Source organism: Dipodomys ordii, unplaced genomic scaffold, assembly GCF_000151885.1.
Source record: "Dipodomys ordii isolate 6190 unplaced genomic scaffold, Dord_2.0 Scaffold7, whole genome shotgun sequence".
Classification (NCBI taxonomy): Eukaryota; Metazoa; Chordata; class Mammalia; order Rodentia; family Heteromyidae; genus Dipodomys; species Dipodomys ordii.
The window spans coordinates 23,506,944-23,514,619 of record NW_012267223.1 but is presented as its reverse complement, the minus strand read 5'-3'; positions in this window follow the sequence as shown (position 1 = coordinate 23,514,619).

Sequence of the window (7,676 nt, the reverse complement as noted above, 5' to 3'; positions counted from 1 at the left end):
CACACACACACACACACACATGCACATACACACACGCACATATACAATATTGTAGATATTTGTTTATTCTCTCATTCATTTATTGTACACCTATGAAGGAATACAAAGAAGCCATTTGTAAAAAGAAATAAGGTAGAGCTTTCATCAGATGAAGTGGCACTGTGGCTCAAGTGGTAGAGTGCTAGCCTTGAGCTGAAGAGCTCAGGGACAGCATCTAGGCCCAGAGTTCAAGCCCCATGACTGACAAGAAAAGAAAAGAAAGGTGGCCAAACCAAAGGTAGATGACCAAAACAAGGTACAGAGAAAGATGTAGTCTGATATGTAGTCTGATGCTTCTTGTACATAAAATCATGTGAAAGAAAAAGATGTGTGTGTGTGTGTGTGTGTGTGTGTGTGTGTGTGTGTGTGTGTGTGTATAGGGGGAACTGGTAGAATGCAAGATGCAGCATATGCACAGGCCAGTAGTGGAAAATGGCAGGTTGAGTTGAAGGTGAACATGGAAAGATTCAAGAAGTAAACTGGATAAGTAACTTGTGGAACAGAAAGGCACTGAAGGGCCTTCCAGGGCTGAGCCAGAATCGGAGTTGCATTTCAGAAAGATCTCTCATCATTCGTGAGACAGGCATGCTTGAGTGGAACAAGAGAACAAAGGAGAGACATGCTGGGCATGTTGGTGCACACCTATAATCCTGGCACTTGGGAGGCAAAGGTGGAGGCAATAGGATCAAAAGTTCATTGCCGGCATGGCTACATAGCGAGACCCTGCCAAAAAAAGAAAGAAAGAAAGAAAGAAGCTAACCACTGGTGACTCACACTTATAATCCTAGCTGCTCAAGATGAGATCTGAAGATGGCAGTTCAAAGCTAGCCTCAGCAGAAAAGTCTGTGGGACTCTTCTCTCCAGTTAAACACCAAAAAGCCAGAAGTGGCACTGTCACTCAACTCGTAGAGTGCTAGCCTTGAGCAAAAGAAGCTCAGGGACAGTGCCCAGGCCCTGAATTCAAGCCCCAGGACTGACCAAAAAAGAAGAATGTGAGGCTCTGAGTTCAAGCCCCAGAACCAGCACATGCCTGCACACACGCACACACACACACACACACACACACACACACACACACATATGGAGAGGCAACTGTCTATTAGGTAGTAATTTTGTAGTAATCTGAGCATGAAATAGAATGAGAAGGGCCCTTCTCAAGGACAAAAAGGCAAAGATTCTAGAGAATCTGGAGAGTTCCAGATGACTGAGCATGTTAGGGGTATAAGGAAGATGGAAAAGTCTGAGCTGACAAATTTCAATCTTGGGATGTTGGATGGAGGTAAGGCCATTGGCTTGGACAGGGAATTCAGTACAAGTTTGCTTTCACAGGTAGAGTTTGAGAGGCCTGAGAGAAAGAGAGAGAGATAGAGACAGACAGACAGACACAGACACAGACAGACAGAGACAGAGACAGAGAGCGAGAGTCACATGGAGCTTGAGGTCCACATAGTCCCAAAGCTAAGAAGCTAGAACTAGACAAAAGAGCCACATGTAGCCAGTAGTTAAAGCTATGCATGGTCTGAGATAGAAAGAGGATCAGAGGGGCTGGGAAGGTGGCTCAGTGGTAGAGCTTGCCTTGCATGCACGAGGCCCTGGGTTCGATTCCTCAGTACCATATAAGCAGGAAAAAAAAGCTGGAAGTGGTGCTGTGGCTCAAGTGGTACAGCGCTAGCCTTGAGCTGAAGAGCTGAGGGACAGCGCCCAGGCCCAGAGTGCAGGCCCCATGACCGGACCCCCCAAAAAAAAAAAAAAAAGCTCAGGAATTGCCCAACTCAGGCGCTAGGCTCAAGTCCCAGAACTGGAACAAATAAATAACTTAATAAATAAAGCAACAGATGAGAAGAAAACACGCTTCTCAGCTGCATCTTGTCATATCTTGTCACTTGAAACTGCTTGTATGGAGCAGGACCACTAGGACATAGATACGGAGATAAAGAGATTTGGGCACAGAGGAAATTAATAGGAACTGACTCACAGGGATCTTAATTCATGTTCTGTTGCTATCACCTGAATCTGGGCAACTATTAACGAATCAAGGTTTATTTTGGCTCACATTTATGCTGGAGGCTGGGAAGCACAAGGGCATAGCGGCAAGAATGTCATAATGTGGTGGAAGATGGCCAATTGTGGTGATGCATACCTGTAATCCCAGCACTCAGAAGACATGGATTTAGGGGGAAAAATACATCTTTTCTCACCTTCAACTAAAATTTAGCTTTCTTTCAATTGTGAAGGTAGAAACATTTCAATGGTATTAAGAGTAGCTCCGGAAGAAAGAGAGAAAGAAAGAAAGAAAGAAAGAAAGAAAGAAAGAGTAGCTCTGGGGCTGGGAATGTGGCTTAGTGGGAGAATGCCTGCCTAGTATGCCTGAAACCCTGGGTTCGATTCCTCAGTACCACATAAACATAAAAAGCTGGAAGTGGTGCTGTGGCTCAAGTGGTAGAGTCCTAGCCTTGAGCAAAAGGAGCTCAGGGACAGTGCCCAGGCCCTGAGTTCTAAGGTCAAGACCCAGAACTGGCAAAAGAAAAAAAAAAAAAAAGAATAGCTCTGATTTTGTCATCTATAAAAAGCAGTGCTTGGGGGCTGGGAAGGTGGCTCAGTGGTAGAGCGCTTGCCTTGCATGCATGAGGCTCTGGGTTCGATTCCTCAACACCACATAAGCAGAAAAAGCCAGAGCTGTGGCTCAAGCAGTAGAGCGCTAGCCTTGAGCTGAAGAGCTGAGGGACAATGCCCAGGCCCAGGGTTCAGGCCCCATGACCAACCAAAAAAAAAAAAAAGCAGTGCTATTTTTATATCATATTATAGTTGGTGCAGATGCAACAAAATATTATTTAATAGTCTTAGCTTTGAAAATGATGAAGTTATTGACCCATTTTAAGATCTTGTTATCTAATGCATTAATAAAGGACTCAGAGGGCAGGCATCAGTAGTTCATGCCAGTAACAGTAATTCTAGCTACCCAGGAGTCTGAGATCTGAGGATTGCAGTTTGAAGCCAGCTCAGTTGGGAAAGTACATGAGACTCTTACCTGTAATTTATCACCCAAAAGCTGGAAGTGATGCTGTAGTTCAAGTGTTAGAGCACCCGCCTTGTGTAAAAAAGCCAAGCAAGAAAATTGTGAAAGGTGAAAAGGGAAGACTTCCGCAGCAAACATGGGAAGGAGGGGGGCGGGCCAAGGAGCCTGGATTTTAGAACATAGGCAAAGCTTCCGTGCTGACATACCGGGGGCACAGTGCGAGAACTTGGAGAATCAGGTGCACTGAGGAGGTGGAGCTATTGAGAGGCAGGGCTCAGGTGGAGTGATTAACTACAGGAAGGAAACTTTCCCCACAATAAAAGGGAGGAAAGGGTGAGTGTGGATAAAAATAAATGTTTCAGTAGGGTGGGAGCTGGAGGGTGCAGGAAGTTGGGGGGGATCCTGCCTGATGGCTTCTATTTTCAACGGCAAGTAGGAGTGAAGTTATCTGCAGATGAGAGGGGAGGTAGATAAAGGTGGGAAACAGAAGAGCGCTGACAAGGACAGCCCTACAAGGACTCCCAGCCCAGGGGATGATGGAGGTGAAAGACTGTGTTGTCATGGCAACTGTCTGCTTGAGTGTGCATTGTCTTAATCGGTGCTCAGCTGCCACCCAAGTGACAGAGGACAGTCAGTGAAAGCCAGACCCTGGAGGATGAGTTGAAGATCAAGAAAATAAAGGAGACTGGGAATGTGGCTTAGTGGTAGAGTGCATGCCCAGCATGCATGAAGCCCTGGGTTCCATTCCTCAGTACCACATAAACAGAAAAAAAAAAAACTGGAAGTGGTGCTATGGCTCAAGCGGTAGAGTGCTAGCCTTGAGCAAAAAAAGCTCAGGGACAGTGCCTATGCTCTGAGTTCAAGCCCTAGGACTGGCAAAAAGAAGAAGACAAAGAAGATGAAGACAAAGACGAAGAAGAGGAAGAAGAAGGAGGAGGAGGAGGAGAAGGAGGAGGAGGAGGAGGAGGAAGAAGAGGAGGAGGAGGAGGAGGAGGAAGAAGAGGAGGAGGAGGAGGAGGAGGAATTGGGTGTTGGTGGGTCATGGCTATAATCCTAGCTACACAGGAGGTTGAGATCTGAGGATTGTGGTTCAAAGCCGACTCAGGAAAGTCCATGAGACTCTTATCACCAATAAACTACAAAAAAAGCCAGAAATGGAGTTGATAGAGTGTTAGCCTTGAGCAAAAAAGCTTAGGAACAGCTCCTGGGCCCTGAGTTCAAGCCCCAGGAATGGCACAAGAATGAATAAAAGAAAGAAGAAGAGAGAAAGAAAGAAAGAAAGGGCAGGGAAGGAAGGAAGGAAGGAAGGAAGAAAGAAAGAAAGAAAGAAAGAAAGAAGGAAAGAAAGAAAGAAAGAGAAAGAATGAAAGGAAGGAAGGAAAGAAAGAAAGGATGAATGAATGAAGACATCAGGCTTCATGAAGAAGAATCTGAAATCTAGGCAGTGATTGAGTGAAAGAAACACCGGGGAAAAGAATGGGATGGGAAGAACTAGGATATGAGGTGCAAGAAGTGGTAGTACAAATTTAAATCATTAAGTTTAAGGTTAAGGGGTAAGACTAGTAAGTGCTGGGAACTGGCCAGAGTATAACAAGTAGAGAGGTAAAGGGAGTTGAAGAGGGGAAGGTCAAAGTCCTACTAGTCCAGCCAAAAAGAGCTAGGTTGAAGGTGAAAACTGGTACAGAGAGGAAAGTCTTTGGTAGATAGCTCATTGGAAAGAGTAGTAGACGGGTAGAGTTGGATAGCATGTGCTCAAAGGAAGAGGTTTATTTTTATTTTCAAAAAGGCAATGTAGCTGGGCACTGGTGGCTCATGCTTGTAATCCTAGCTACTCAAGAGGCTGAGATCTGAGGATTGCAGTTTGAAGCCAGCCCATGAAGAAAAGTCCCCATGAGACTCTTATCTCCAATTAACCACTCAAAAACTGGAAGTGGCACTATGGCTCAAGTGGTAGAGCACTAGGTTGACAAAGAGGCTCAAGGACAGCAGCCCATGCCCTGAGTTAAAGTCCCAACAACCACCACCACCACCAACAACAACAACAAAGGGAACATACCAGTGGTTTAAAAAAAGAGCAATAAAGCTGGGCCCCGGTGGCTCACACCTTTAATACTAACTACTCAGGAGATGAGATCTGAGAATCTGGTTCAAAACCATCCCAGGCAGGAAAGTATGTAAGGCTCATCTCCAATAAGAAGCTGTGGCTTAAGTGGTAAGGTACTAGCCTTCCACCATGGTCTCTGCAAAAGGATTCTCTCTATATTTTTAAAGTACAGTGTTGTATTTTGATGTCTTTATACCAATTAGAGAACAAATATGGGTACAAATATGGGTACATTTGAACGGTTTTATTTTACTTTTTTTTTTTTTTGGTCGGTCATGGGGCCTGAACTCTGGGCCTGGGCTCTGTCCCTCTGCTCTTCAGCTCAAGGCTAGCGCTCTACCACTTGAGCCACAGCGCCACTTCCGGCTTTTTTCTTTTTGTTTATGTGCTGCTGAGGAATTGAACCCTGGGCCTCATGCATGCAAGGCAAGCGCTCTACCACTAAACCACCTTCCCAGCCTTATTTTGCCTATTTTTGCATCTACTTTTAAACACTGTGTATTAGAATTTATCTGTTGTGTGGATGTGCCAAATTGGGGCTTGTTCTCAGGGTCTCACGCTGGCTTTTTTCACTCAAGGGTGGTGCACTTTGAGCAACGCCTCCATTTCTAGCTTTTCATTGGTTAATTGGAGATAAAAGTCTCATGGATTTTTCTAGGTAGCCTGATTTTGAACCATGATTCTCAGATATCAGCCACTTGTACAGCTAGAATTACAGGCATGAGCCTCTAGTGCCTGTTATAGGAATGAGCCAGACCAGTGCCTGGCCTCACAATGACATTTTAAAGATTATACAACTGTCTTAGTTTATAACCATATTATCCTTAATTGCCATCGTCCTTTCTCAGTTGTCAGTTATAGTTTCAGCCATAAAACCCAAGACCCTGGTCTTTATTCCAGTCTGCCTCTGAAAACACATTTTCCCTAGGCATAGCTTCCTTAAAATGCATTTAATTTTTTTTTAATCTTGGTATACTTTTTAATGTATCTCATGGAAACATGGCTTTTAGGAAGATGAAGCTGTTTCTTTCCTGTCCATCATCTGCTATTTCCCTTTGTGTGGACTAGAGAGATTCTATTTGCCTTGTGGCCAGCCTGCATTATGAGTTGATTTATTGGAGGTGCAGTGACAGCATGCTGCAGCTGGACAGAGCATGGAGATCATTTATTAATTAGGCCTTCCAGCCCTTCCCCCATAGCGTTCACATAGAAAAATGCTGTGCAACCCGAAGACAAGGAAGGCAAGAGGGAGTCGGCTGCGGTAGCTGCCAAGAGGCTCTAATTGTGGGGCCAAAAGACCTCAGTCCGGCCTATGGATCTATTTCTTTTTCCCTTCCCTCCTTTTCCTTCACCTTTCCCTCCCTTTCCCTTTTTTTAAACCCTCCCCTCTTCCTTTCCCCTCACTTCTTCTCCTCTCCTTTCCCTTATTTATTTATTATTAAGTATTTATATTATACTTTATGTCGTTGTATAAGGAAATAGCCATTTAACAAAGCATTTTATAAATACAGTGTATCTTGATCAATGTCCCCCCTTAACCATTCTCACTCATCCCTTCCAATCCACCCCTTCCCTCACTTTTCTTAATGGTGTAGGATATATATTGAATTTTTTGCCACTTAACAAAGCAGTTTATGTATGCAATGGATCTTGATCTGTGTCATCCCCTTCAACATTTTCACTCCCCTTTGACCTACCCCTATTTTTAAAAATAATTTGATTTTTTTGTGCTGGTTCTGGGCTCGAACTCGGGGCCTAGTTGCTATTCTGAGCTTTTTTGCCAAAGGCTTGCACCCTACCACTTGAGCTACAGCTCCACTTTTGGATCCTCAGATCTCAGTCTCCTTAGTGGCTAGGCTCCTTTCTCTTAGACAGAGTTTTGCTAAGTAGCCTAGATTGGCCTCAAATTTAGGATTTTCCCTGTCTCAACCTTCCAACTGCTATGATTGCTAACATACACAACCATGTGTCCGATGTTTCCATTGTTTTTGTATAAAAGTTAAAAGTTTTAGTCTAGCTGGGTGCTGGTAGCTCATACCTGTAATCCTAGCCTCTCAGGAGGCTGAGATCTGAGGAAAGCGGTTCAAAGCCAGCCCAAGCAGGAAAGTTTGTGAGACTCTTATCTCCAATAAAAGTGGCACAGTGGCTCAAGTGGTAGAGCACTAGCCTTGAGCTGAAGAGCTGAGGGACAGTGTTCAGGCCCAGAGTTCAAGCCCCATGACCAACAACAACAAAAGTTTTAGTCTAGCCCATGCTGTGTGGCTCACACCTGTAATCCTAGTGGCTTAGAAGGCTGAGATCTGAGGACCACAGTTGGAAGCAAGCAAGAAAAGAAAAGTCCAGGGGCTGGGAAGGTGGCTCAGTGGTAGAGTGCTTGCCTTGCATGCATGAGGCCCAGGGTTCAATTCCTCAGCAGCACATAAACAAAAAGAAAAAAGCCGGAAGTGGCGCTGTGGCTCAAGTGGTAGAGCGCTAGCCTTGAGCTGAAGAGCTGAGGGACAGCGCCCAGGCCCAGAG